Below are 12500 nucleotides of genomic sequence, written 5' to 3' on the forward strand. Positions count from 1 at the left end.
AGAACAGGAGGATACCAGGGACTGGGGAGCTCTTGACACCTGAAAAAGCCTGGTGGTATGTCAGGATTGTTTCTTCTTCTACTCTTTCCCCCTCTTGGACTCAAAATGGAAGAGGAGGAAGTGGGAAGCAGAGGAGGAAGTGTGGAGGAGAGGAGAGTGGGACACTGGAGCAGTGATTTTCAACCTTTTTTATCTCACGGCACACTGGCAAGGCACTAAAATGGTCAAGGTGCACCATCGGTTTTGGCACAATTGACAATTGTGAGATACTGTCAATGCTGGGCTCACATCCCACTATGGCCGTACTGATAAATGACCCTCTCCCAAATTCCCATGGCACACCTGGAGACCATTCGCGGCACACCAGTGTGCCACAGCACAGGAGTTGAAAATGACTTCATTCTTATTTCCTTTACACCCAGATTAGGCTCTTCTTTGCCAGTCTTTGCCCTGCATCCATTCCCCCCCCCTCCTCTGTTGTCTCTGTTTCCAGCCTGTCTCCCCTTTTCTTCTTTGATACATTCTACCTTACGCTGCAGTCCAATGTCTTGTTGCTGCAAATGTTGAAACTGAAAGTTCTGGCTCTCCCTCCCTATCCACCCACCCAGAGGTTTGCATTCTAATGTACAGTGCCTCCTCTCTAGGAATCCAAGATCCAGGATCTTATCTGGTGTGCTCCCTGGGGCATTTGGTGGGCCGCTGTGAGATACAGGAAGCTGGACTAGATGGGCCTTTGGCCTGGTCCAGTGGGGCTGTTCTTATGTTCTTAACTACAATTCCCAGAATGCCTTGCAGGTCTCTTGTTATCTGGTGTGCTCCCTGGGGCATTTGGTGGGCCGCTGTGAGATACAGGAAGCTGGACTAGATGGGCCTTTGGCCTGGTCCAGTGGGGCTGTTCTTATGTTCTTAACTACAATTCCCAGAATGCCTTGCAGGTCTCTTGTTATCTGGGGTGCTCCCTGGGCCATTTGGTGGGCCGCTGTGAGATACAGGAAGCTGGACTAGATCCAGTGGGGCTGTTCTTATGTTCTTAACCTTTAGGTGCCTTAGGAAGCAAAGCATTATGGTGCTTATTTCACACCCCCCCCCCCCTTTTATTTTTAAAATTTTCAAACCTTTGCAAACCTCTGAGGTTCAGAGCTCTGGTGAAGGTTTAGAAACCTGCACTTTCACAAGGGGTGCAATCCTGAGGCGCCCTTGGGCTCTCCTTGAGGGTCTGCTGGGCAAGGAGATTGCGCAAGCATGTAGTTTGTCTGTGGAACTCCTAGCCACAGCATGTGGTGATGGCATCTGGCCTGGATGCCTTTAAAAGGGGATTGGAAAAGTTTCTGAAGGAAAAATCCATTACGGGTTACAAGCCATGATGTGTATGTGCAACCTCCTGATTTTAGAAATGGGCTATGTCAGAATGCCAGATGCAAGGGAGGGCACCAGGATGAGGTCTCTTGTTATCTGGTGTGCTCCCTGAGGCATTTGGTGGGCCGCTGTGAGATACAGGAAGCTGAACTAGATGGGCCTATGGCCTGATCCAGTGGGGCTATTCTTATGTTCTTAAGTTTGAGGAGACCCGTTGGGGCTGCAGTGGCTTACCTGGGGGTAAAGGGAAGAGTTTCCTCTTACCTCTGGCTGAGGTACTTCTAGGTCCTATCTTGCGCTGGATACAGCGCAGCCCTCCTGGCCTGCCTCTTCCAGTGCAAGATAGGATTGCTCTGTAAGTTTTGCAGAGAGCCTCATCACAGCGTGCAAGTGATCCTTCTCCTTCCCTTTCGGAGCCGTTGCGAGCGGGGGAGCAAAATGGAGGTGAACATGGCTCTGAAATACGTTGGCTGAACTCTTTTTTGCATCGCAGTTAATATAAAAGGAAAATAAGAAATTTTCAAGCTTTATCATTATTTTTTCAGTTAGAACCTGAGAGTCCACTCGATTAAAATGCAAGTTTGATATGCAGGGTGAGTAAAAAAATATTGAAGAATTTAAATGCTTCTTAAATATGGTAGCTCTCAAGCAATGGATTTTTTCTGTACATGGCTCTTACGTTAAGCAAATTTGGCCACCCCTCTTATATGGAGATATTTTCCCCTTGATGACTTCATGTGGAGGTTGCCATCCCTCCAAGCTGAGGCACTGGAAATGGGATGTGTGTAAAGTTTATGTGTTGGTCTCTCTCCTGCCCCAATTGTGCTCTGCTAGTTCAGAACTCGCTGTCCCTCCTTTCCTTTCAATTGTAGGAAGTGTGCAAGTTTATAAGATTATCGGCCCATTATTAACGTTTCAGGAAAATTGAAAGTGGTTTCCACTTTATCTGTTTACTCTGTGGCTGATAAAAGCAAGTGAACATTTTTCAGCTGTCAATATCTGATCCCCATTCCCCCTATTCCCAGACAATATGGTGCATGTTTTGGATTGATCCCCAACTTCCCCTCCCCTCTCCCCAATCCCACAAGGGGCTGTTTCTCTTGGCTACTGACATACAGGAAGCTTGTGAAAACGAGGTTGTTTGCATAGGATTTTTGGCCACTGGGGAGGGGGAAAACTGGAAAAATATGATGCAGAGAGAAAATACCCAGCTTGTAGAAAACAGTGTTTTGTATGTGAACAGCTGCTTCCTGGGCATTTACCGTACACAGTGGCGTCAACAGGGTGTGTGTCACCCAAGTGCGGGAGGCCAGTGCAAGATGGACCTCCTCCAATGCAATGGGAGGGGCAATGCCCTGGGCAGTGGGTGTACTGATGCACTATTGCTCCCCCCCAATGATTTTCTAACTTTTGAAAGAACAGAGATATTTCAACACAATTTATCTAATTGTATTCTGTATGAAATTACACATTTTATGACAAATAACATGATGGTATTATTCAAAAATAATAGCATTATAATATGGTATTATTTAAAACCAAGATTTTAAAAATTTTGGCCAGTAGTGGTGTCACCCCCCCATGCATGTCACCCAGTGCGACCTGCACCCCCCGTACCCCCTAGCAATGCCACTGACCATACATAATCATGTATATGTTGATCTCGTAGATAAACCAAGGCGGGTCCCACGGGAGAGGGCTATAGGGGGTTTTCACATTCAAACTTTTATTGGCTTATAATAATATCAATAATCGCATTAGTTCAACAGAATAAAAATATTTTGGAATACATTTAGAGAGCATTTCAAATGGGTCCGTCATCATACTTCTCATCCACCGTCATCGGAAACTTTGCCACCCTCACCGTAACCTCCACTCCACTGGTCATTAAGTAGGTATTTAACTTTTGCAAGATCAGGATGTCCAGTTTTCTTTAGCCAGGATGTGCCCCGAATGAGAAGAGCACGTGCCAGCGGGAGCTGGACAATAGAAGAATATACGGATGAGAGTCTCAATTGATGCCACGTTACAAGGTTACTCTGGTTTCTCTTCAGATTGTACAAGGGGTTATTTGTACCTGGGCCCCGGGTCAAAAAGGGGCCCAGGAACCAAAGGAAGGAGCCAAGATATTTCCTGGGAGCAAGTTGCATCTAGAGATCATCTGTGGACCCTCCAGCTGTGGGTTGGAACCCGTGATGTGTCAAATACGCATGTTCCTAATCCACGGATGCAGAGGGTTCATTGTTTAATTATATTAGATATACTTTTCTATTTTTAAAATGCAACCATAGGGATAGGGCTAAAGAGACTTACCATTACATGGGGTTTGTTGCCCAGTTATAGTTTGTTTGTTGCCCATTTATAGTGGGGCACAAATAACCAGGACACAAAAAAAAATGGGATGTGAATTTCCAGGGAAACCAATGACTGGGATGCGTTTGACCAGGACGCAATCATCCAGGATGCAAATAAACTGGTACCCTCTTTTTGAGAGCCATATTGGAAGACAGCTGGAAGACATTGGTGAGAACAGCTGGCCCTTCATTTCTGATAGGCTACCTAATCGGTGCACATTTCCACCTTTGAGCAAGTGATATACAATCAGTTCTTGTTATCTGTTAGGGCTGACTAATCTGCTGGAAAATTTAGTGGATGAATTAGTGGATACTGAATCATTGAGCCTATGGGGAGCCTATAGGGAAAATGGAGTTAGGTTCCAGGGGACCCTCTTTACCATACACTCTATGACCTTTATGAACCTGAGCTTTAACTTGAAGTGTTAAAGGGTGATAGCGAGGGCTCATCTACATCTCCAACATCTGATGCTTCCTCCTTCTTGCTGGATATCCATTCAAGCATTGAAGGTTGTGGAGATGGTGATGGCAAGTTCTCCACGCTGGCTATCCCTCAACCTGTTGAATATTGCTGGCTCAACAACAGAGATCAGCAGAGGCCTCTGAACAGAGGCCTCAGAGATCAGCAGTGAGGAGGGGGTTGCTTCACCTGTCCTCTGCCTCCACCTGTCTCTTGGCTCCTTCCTTTGAATTTCCACATCTCCAGAGTAGCCTTCAGGCAGCCTTTCAGAGACCTCTCGTCATTGCCAGGGTTGTGAAGCTTCAGCTGGAGTACCCAAGATGGTGGGGCAAGACTGGAAACGGACACAAATGTGTCTGACAATTCTCCATGGGCCAAAACCAATGCACAGTATTAACAGATAGCAAGAAGAGAGTAGCAGATAATGAGAGATGGTGGCAATTCGGCCCCTCACAGCTAAGCAAATTCACAGTTAGTGAATTTGCTTATAAAGAGAACTGACTGTATACCAAGAAGCAGGCTTGGGATTTCTCATGGCAAAGTTTGTCCCCTTTAGAAGGAAAATACGAGGAACCCGTCCATCGAATTGCAGTTGCCTTGGTAATGCTTTGGTTTGCATCAACACAGCCAAATTCCTTCTACTTCCTTCTCCGCCGCTGAACGCCTGACTTGGGAAGGCAGGTTGCCCTTTGACAAATGTGCTGAAGGGATGAAAGCAGAAGAGATACCTTTTCCTAGGAGACCTTTCATGTCTCTTGAAACCCCAACCCCCGACTTGCTCCGAGCTTTGGCATGCCTCACCGAAGAGAGGAAGAACTCCGATCCAGAAGTCCGGGTGTCAGCCATTTTGGCTCCCCATCTGAAAGCACTGGTGGGGGAAGACAAGCATGGACAGAGATGTTTCGTCGACTTGGCATAAATCCCTCAAAAGCAGGTGCAGGGGAGAAGAAAATGATACACCGGGCCTTGGAAAACAACCCAAGCGTGTACATACCAATTAGTATCCGGCACTCTGTTGCTAGTTGCAAATTGGGTTGTCGGGAGACAAACAACCCTTCGAGGAGCCACGGTTTTGCACAAACGCAGACCTGTCGCTCGCTGCAGGAGGCCTTAGGGGATGCTGCGAGGAGCTCTGTCAATCCCTGACGCTGGAGCAGAAAGCTACAAATGAACCTCCTAATGGGCTCAAATTAAGGTAATTTCAGGTATTAAGTGATTTTAATCAAATTTGAGACATTGCTGTGAAGTGCTTGCCAATCACCCCTTTTCTTCTTCTGGGCCAGGACTGTGGAAGGTAGAAGGAGCTCTACTCCTGCTTGTCCAAACCACACAGGATGTTGTTCCAGTTTAGTCAATAGCTGCTGGACTGGGCCGTCACCGATGAAGGCCATGGGATCAAGGTGTAGGGAGGTGTTAATCCTATCCCTGTGCTGTGATCCCAAACTGCAGGCTCCCATGATCCAGCTGCTACTTCCCCACTGGCATCTGGCTCCTGGAGCCATGATTTCGGATGTCACCCCCGGAAGTGCCTGGTCTGGAAGTAATTGCAGTGATGACATCGCTGCGGTGATTGCAGGGATGACGTCACTGCCAACTCCTCCTGGTTTGACAGCACACTCTCTGTCAACTGCAACCTGCTCTGAGCAGCTGATCACTTTTTTAAAATTTTTGTTTCTGATGGGGGGAAAAAGTGGTTGGGCATTCAGAACAGTTTGCAAACACTCCGAGCTGTGGTGTCACTGGGGTTGCTCCTGTGCAGGAGGCCAGCGCATCACCCCCAATGATGAAACTCCTCCCCTGTGTGTGCTCCCTGAGGCATCAGGTGGGCCACTGTAAGATACAGGAAGCTGGAGTAGATGGGCCTTTGGCCTGATCCTGCAGGGCTCTTCTGATAAGAACATAAGAACAGCCCCACTGGATCAGGCCATAGGCCCATCTAGTCCAGCTTCCTGTATCACACAGTGGCCCACCAAATGCCCCAGGAAGCACACCAGATAACAAGAGATCTCATTCTTATGTTGGCCAAGGTGACTACCTTAGCCAGCCTTATGGTTGGGGCAACCATGATGGTCAAGCACATACATGCCAAAACTGCATACAGAAATAGATATTTGTTTAATATAAGAAGATTTGTATGTCAAATGGCACTGAAGTTGTCTTAACAGAAAGAAAACATCCAGAGCCACTGTAAAAAAGGAGACGAGCGAACAGAATAAACACATGTCACTATCCCCAGGAGAACAGACGCAAGAAACAATTAACTAATTCATCAGTCGATCCCCGTCCAACAGCGTAAGTGAAGGGAGGCAATCATGACAACAAAGCATATTAAACCATCGGCATGAATGACCCAAAGCCTGAATAAACAGACTGGAGCAAAGGCACCAGACAGACCTCCCATCAAGGGAGTTCCAGAACTGGGACGTGACCACAGCAAGGCCCCAGTAGCCACCCACTTAACCTGTGCAGGTGAGGGCACCTGGGGAAGGGCCTCTGAGAACACTTAGTTGCTGGGCAGGTTCCTTTTCCTAAAAACAAAACAAAACCCTGTTTATTCTCATTTTTTAGAAAACAAGGACTGTGCATACAAAACGCCTTGACAGCAGCTTACAAGACAACAGAAACCATAAATAAAGAAAATGCCTGGGAAATGATAATTCTTTGTTCCAATGAATCAGGACCCTTGAAACACCTTTGTGGGATGACGCACCTAATGCCGGCACCAGGTTGGTGGGGGCCTTGGGGAACGCTCTTCTCTGGGCTTCCCATGATTCCCGCTGTGTGATCTCTGATGGTGTATTTGGAGATACAGATGGAGGGCCTTCATTTCCTGCTTGTGGGATACCCACAGACAGCTGATGGGTCACTGGGTGAAACAAGATGCTGAACTAACTAGGGCTCTGGTCTGATCCTGCAGGGCTTTTGCTTTGGTCTTACCACTGCCTCTGGAATTGAGGGTTCAAGGGGAAGTATATCCAGATGGGACTTCCACCAGTGTCAAGTCTGACCCATTCGTACAAAGCACTTGCAGAGACATTGAATTTTCCCAGCTATCACCTTGTGAATGGCATCCAGTTAAACCCACGCAATAAGCCCCCTGACATCACTGCTTGTTGTTTCTTACAAAACAGAAACTGGTCAGCTGTCCAGGTCTTACATAAGAGGGTTGGGTGGGGAGCATAGGGCACACCCATTAATCAAATGACATTCAAGCAAACAGTTTACAGGTAATAACATAATAATAAAATAATAAAACTTTATTTTTATCCCGCCCTTCTCCCTAACGGGACCCGCCCTTCTCTCTAACATCCCATTGAAAGATTCACAGCCGCATTAAAAACAATCATAATTAAAGCAGCAATATGAAATTGTGAAGTTGAGGAGACTCAAATAAACGCAGATGAATAAAAAGCAGCCAAGCAACACCAAAAAGAGGAAGTATCTGGTTCCTAAACCTACCATGGCGCCCTTCTCTCATGGCACCCTGTTGTGGCACCAATCATGCGGGAATTGTCTGAGATCTCGGGAGAATTGCGCAAGATCATGCATGATCTTGTCTCAGCCAAGATGACGGTACCTGGGAGAGCTGGTAAGAAGAGGCCGCAGGGAACAAATCACATTGCCCTGGCACCCCGGGACATAAGCCAGTGATTTTCAACCCTTTTTTTATTTCATGGCACACGCACAAGGTGATAAAATTGTCAAGGCGCACCATCAGTTTTTGACATGCGCCCCATGTGCTCCATGGGGTATCTCTGCAAATAAATAAATAAATAACCTGATGACAGGGTCACATCCCTCCCCAGCAGTGTGCGTGGTCCATAAAGCCAAATGGGGGGTGAACCCCTCTTCACAAGATCCAGTTCCTTTGCATTGTGTCCATCATTGCTAAGTAGTCTTGGTTGGTTGGCAACCTTCAGTCTGGAAAGACTATGGTATAAGCCTACAGCACCCGGTATTCCCAGGCAGTCTCCCATCCAAGTACTAACCAGGCCTGACCCTGCTTAACTTCCGAGATCAGACCAGATCGGGCATGTGCAGGGTAACAGTTGCTCTAAGTAGTCTATCTGCCAAATTAAAACGGCTTCTGCAGGGCTCAGTCTGAGCCAGGCTCGGTCACTAGGATCCAGCCATCTGATATCTTTTCATTGCCAGCTGAGCTCTACCTTGGGACAGGTTTGGTAACAGGAAACAAAATACCTCTGGGCATGTGTGGAGTTCATTTCCATCACTATGGAGTCACCCAGCCGGATGACATGCCTCTGGGATTTGGGTGCTTAGGCTTGCCTTCCCTTGTCTCTCCTCAAGGTCAGGCCTCTCCCCCACTCCTCGAATTAAAAATCCATTGCTGGACTTCTGAGATCAAAGCAACACTGTTGGTCTCAGAGCAGAGACGCGGAGATGTGTAAGTTTTCATCTTAATTAGTGCCACCTTGTGTTTATGAGCAGCCTCACATCCCAAAGCAGTGCAAGCCATGAAACCTTTGCAGTTGGGGCTGCGAGGGAGCTGAGCGGGAACCTAGAGAGTTCATGGCAGAGGTGAGAGTTGAACCCAAGAGGTCCTGATTCCGAGATCAGTCGGTGAGCTGCACCAGCTTCCGTTCCGTGTCCTTATGCACCCCTAAAAGGCTGTGCTGTTTTAAACATCTTTTCCTCCACAAAGTTGCAGATGTTGCGCTAATGGGGGGGGTCAACTTTTTGTAAATGGCTGAATGTAGCAGTGACGTCTGGGGAGCAACCAAAACTCAGGGGTCAGGTTCCTGGATGTAGGCGCAAGAGCAGAAGCAGTGAAAAGTAAGAGAGGCAAAAAAGAGACAGCAGGCAGATTGAGGGTTGACAGTGCAGAGAGAGAGAGACTGTTTTCACAAGCCTCCGAACTGCCGTTTTACTGTACTTGCAACATTAATAAGTTACATCCAGTTCCCAGATTGTGCCACATTAGAATCTCATACAGGGGTTAGAACAATGGGTGCTTTTTACCAAGTGCCGTACCAGCTGATTTCACACTGCGGCCTCGGGAACTGGCACCCTCTTTGATGTGCCGTCGGGGGGGGGGGGCAGATTTTCCTGCTTGCCATATTACCAAGGCTTCAGTGTACTTCTGCATAAGCACTAAAACACCACAGCTGAACTCTCTAGAAAGCAGCCTATTAATTAAGTACAGTGGGCCCTTATCTGTGGGCGCAACATCTGCAGAGCTGAGCATCCATGTATGCTAACCACAGCTCAGAAGGCCTCAGAGGGCCTCCCACACATGACCAGAAGCCACTTCCAGTGAATTCCGATCACATACACCTCTTGGACACAGTGACATCACCGGGGCTTGCTTCACTTGGGGCATCACCCCCATGATGGACTTCCTCCCATGCAAGTGGGCAAGGCAATGCGCCGGGTGGTGGGCTTGGGGATGCACCATTGCCCCGCCCCTTGGCTATATTTTTGGCTATAACTTTTGATTAAATAGAGATATTTCAACATGGTTTGTTTCATTGAATTCTGCATGAAATTACACATCAAAAGATATAGAACATGATTGTATTATTAGAAAATATCAAGATTAAAATTTTTTTGACCAGTAGTGGTGTCATCCTCCAGTGCTTGTCACCCAGTGTGGCCAGCACTTCTGTACCCTGCTAGCGATGCCACTGCATGGAACCAGAGGTCACAGTACTGAACCAGAAGTGGCTTCTGGGTGTGTCTGGGAGGCTTTCTCATGAAGCTGAATGTGATCTCCAGAGGGCCCAGCATGGCCTCCAAGTAAGTTATTGAAGCACCATGATCCCACAGATTTCAGTATCCATGGATTTTGGTATCCATAGGGGGGTTGTGGAACTATCCCTCGTAGATACCAAGACTCAACAAGACTCCATAGACCTGCATCCTAGATTGCTGCTGGACGTGAATAAGGCATATCTGTGGTGAGGTTTAAATGCCCCCTTCTCATCTTCTCTCTCTCTCTCCCCCACCATTGTATGGATCAGACCCTTCCTAGAAGAGGCATGTCTCCCATTCAGTCAAAAGCCATCATTTAGCCCGTTGTTTGCCTAGCATTGTCTAGCCTCCAAAGCAAACAACTGACTGTGTATTCTGAAACCTCCCCTTGTAAAAGAGGCAGACCCTTCTTGCTTGCAGGAGATTTCTTCAGGGTGTTTGCCATGACAGGTGGTGAAGACACGCCAAGCAAGTAAACAGAGGATGAGGACACCACCAGCTCATAAAAACAATGAAGATAATAAGGACAGGAACCATTCCAGCTCATTAGAGTTGGCCGGATCTAGTCATGTGATTCACCCAACCCCACCATATATCTCCTCACCCTTTGCATTGTTCTATATCTGTTCTAATGCCAGTCATTGAAATGCAATCTTCAGGGCCACAAACTTCAATAAACTTAATCAGCACAGTGAATCGACTCCCGCGTCATTCACCAAAGTGCGCATCACAACACCTTAGCACAAGGGTGTCAAACCTGTTTCATACAATGGGCTGAGTAGCATTCCTGATGCCTGCTGAGGGCCAGAAGTGATGTCATAAAGCAGGAAGTGATGTCATTTAAGTAGGTCATGACCAGAAATATGCAGTTTTTTTCTCACTTAGAAAAAAACTTTTTTCTCACTTTTTTCCTCATTAGTTGCAAATGACAGAAAATAGGCAAATCTTGATCATGTTTTCAAGAGCCCAATTATCATGCAGGCTGCCCGTTCAGCAGTGACACCTTGGCACAGCTCACAGCTGAGAATAGCTGATGGTGGTGCTGGGAGAGCCCGAGGGCCAGATAAAGAACTTCTGGGGGTCACGTCTGGCCCGCAAGCCTGATGGTTGACACTCCTGCCTTAGGGAATTGCAATACACTCACAGAGGTGCCAAGGTGGCCCTTTCTACCTGTTCCCCATGCACCACCAACTTGGCTCTTGTGAAATCTGATGAGATCCAAGATGGCAACACACAAATATCATGAGATTTGCGCATCACCATCTTGGATCTCATGGCATCTTATGAGATTTGGGTGTCGCTATCTTGGAACTCATGAGATTTTGTGAGATCCTGGCTGAGCCAGAAAGAAGAGGCCGCAGGGGCACTGTTACCTAGTTAAGTTTGGGAGCCACTGGCTTAGAGGGTCTTTTTTTAAGAATAGCATCAGAGTGGTCCACTCTAGCCCACTACTCTCCTCTCCACTCTCCTCCACACTTTCTCTTCTGCTCTATTCCCCACTTCCTGAATCCAGGAAGTGTGAGGAGGACGAGGTGGAGTGGCAGCTGACACACCTCCGGGGAAGGGGACATTTGGCTCAGCAAGGAACTATGTAGGGGAGAATGACAGCATTTGGTGTCCCGAGGGTCAGGCCAAGACCTCCTGGCACTACTCAAAATGTTGACAGCTTCCTTATTCACTGGTCATTCCATGCACCTCTGCTGTTCCTCCTTTCATTCTCTAAGTTTAAAAAGAGGAAAATGGAGCAAAAGAGAAAGGGTGACAGAAACAAGATGGTGACCTCTCTTTCTCACTTCCTCTTTATACCCATTTCACTTTATACCCCTCTTTATTTTCAAATCCAGGAAGCAGCAGGGGTGCCAGAGGAAGGTTAAGCCAGCTGAGCAGACAGAGGTGGGGACTGTTCCCACCTGCCAAGCTGCTTCCTGTGTCAGTTGGCTTCATGGATGGGCTGGCTCTGGGTTCCCCAGGAGGTCTTTGACCAGCCCTTTACTTATGTTTCTACTGCAACTATTTTTCATTTTCAAAAAGGAAGTGCATGGGAGACCAGAGATGAAGAAATATCATAGAACTGGTGGCCCACCTCCGTGGGATTTTCACACAGCTTAGCAGCTTAAAACCATACAAAGGGTGCAATGCTTTTATCTTGTTAAAATTCTGTCTTTTCATGAGCCAAGGAAGAACAGGCTGCACGCAGGAAGGCTTTGTTCTTCTGGGCTGGGTACAAGACAGAGACAGGATCTGTAGCCAAAATTAATCTGAGAGATCCACAGAGGGGGCAGAAGCAAAGAACAAGACAGTATCACTTTACCCTCTGGCAGATAATTTATTTTTCCATTTTTTTAATGCAAAGGTAGGGCTAGGGTTATGGCTAGGATAAGAGGCTTAGGATATAGAACATGGGATTTGTTACGCAATGGTTCAGGGGTCAGTCCAGGCAGGTGTACTTTCTGCTGGGTGTGGACTCTTAGTCAATGCCCAACCTGACCAACCGCTGACATCACCCTGATTCAGCACTTACCTGCTATTTGCAAGCCAGAAGCACAGACACTGATATTTCTGTGATGTCCATTGTGTCCTGAACAACATTGTCCCAGACAAATGAATCCTGGTTTTTG

At 47.2% G+C, this 12500-nt stretch overlaps 1 pseudogene; it reads right to left on the reverse strand.

Annotated features, from left to right (window-relative positions):
* Positions 1-8110: 8110 nt before the first annotated feature.
* LOC136634542 (5S ribosomal RNA) lies at positions 8111-8230 on the reverse strand (annotated as a pseudogene).
* Positions 8231-12500: the final 4270 nt, after the last annotated feature.

Source organism: Tiliqua scincoides, chromosome 14 (genome assembly GCF_035046505.1).
Source record: "Tiliqua scincoides isolate rTilSci1 chromosome 14, rTilSci1.hap2, whole genome shotgun sequence".
NCBI lineage: Eukaryota > Metazoa > Chordata > Lepidosauria > Squamata > Scincidae > Tiliqua > Tiliqua scincoides.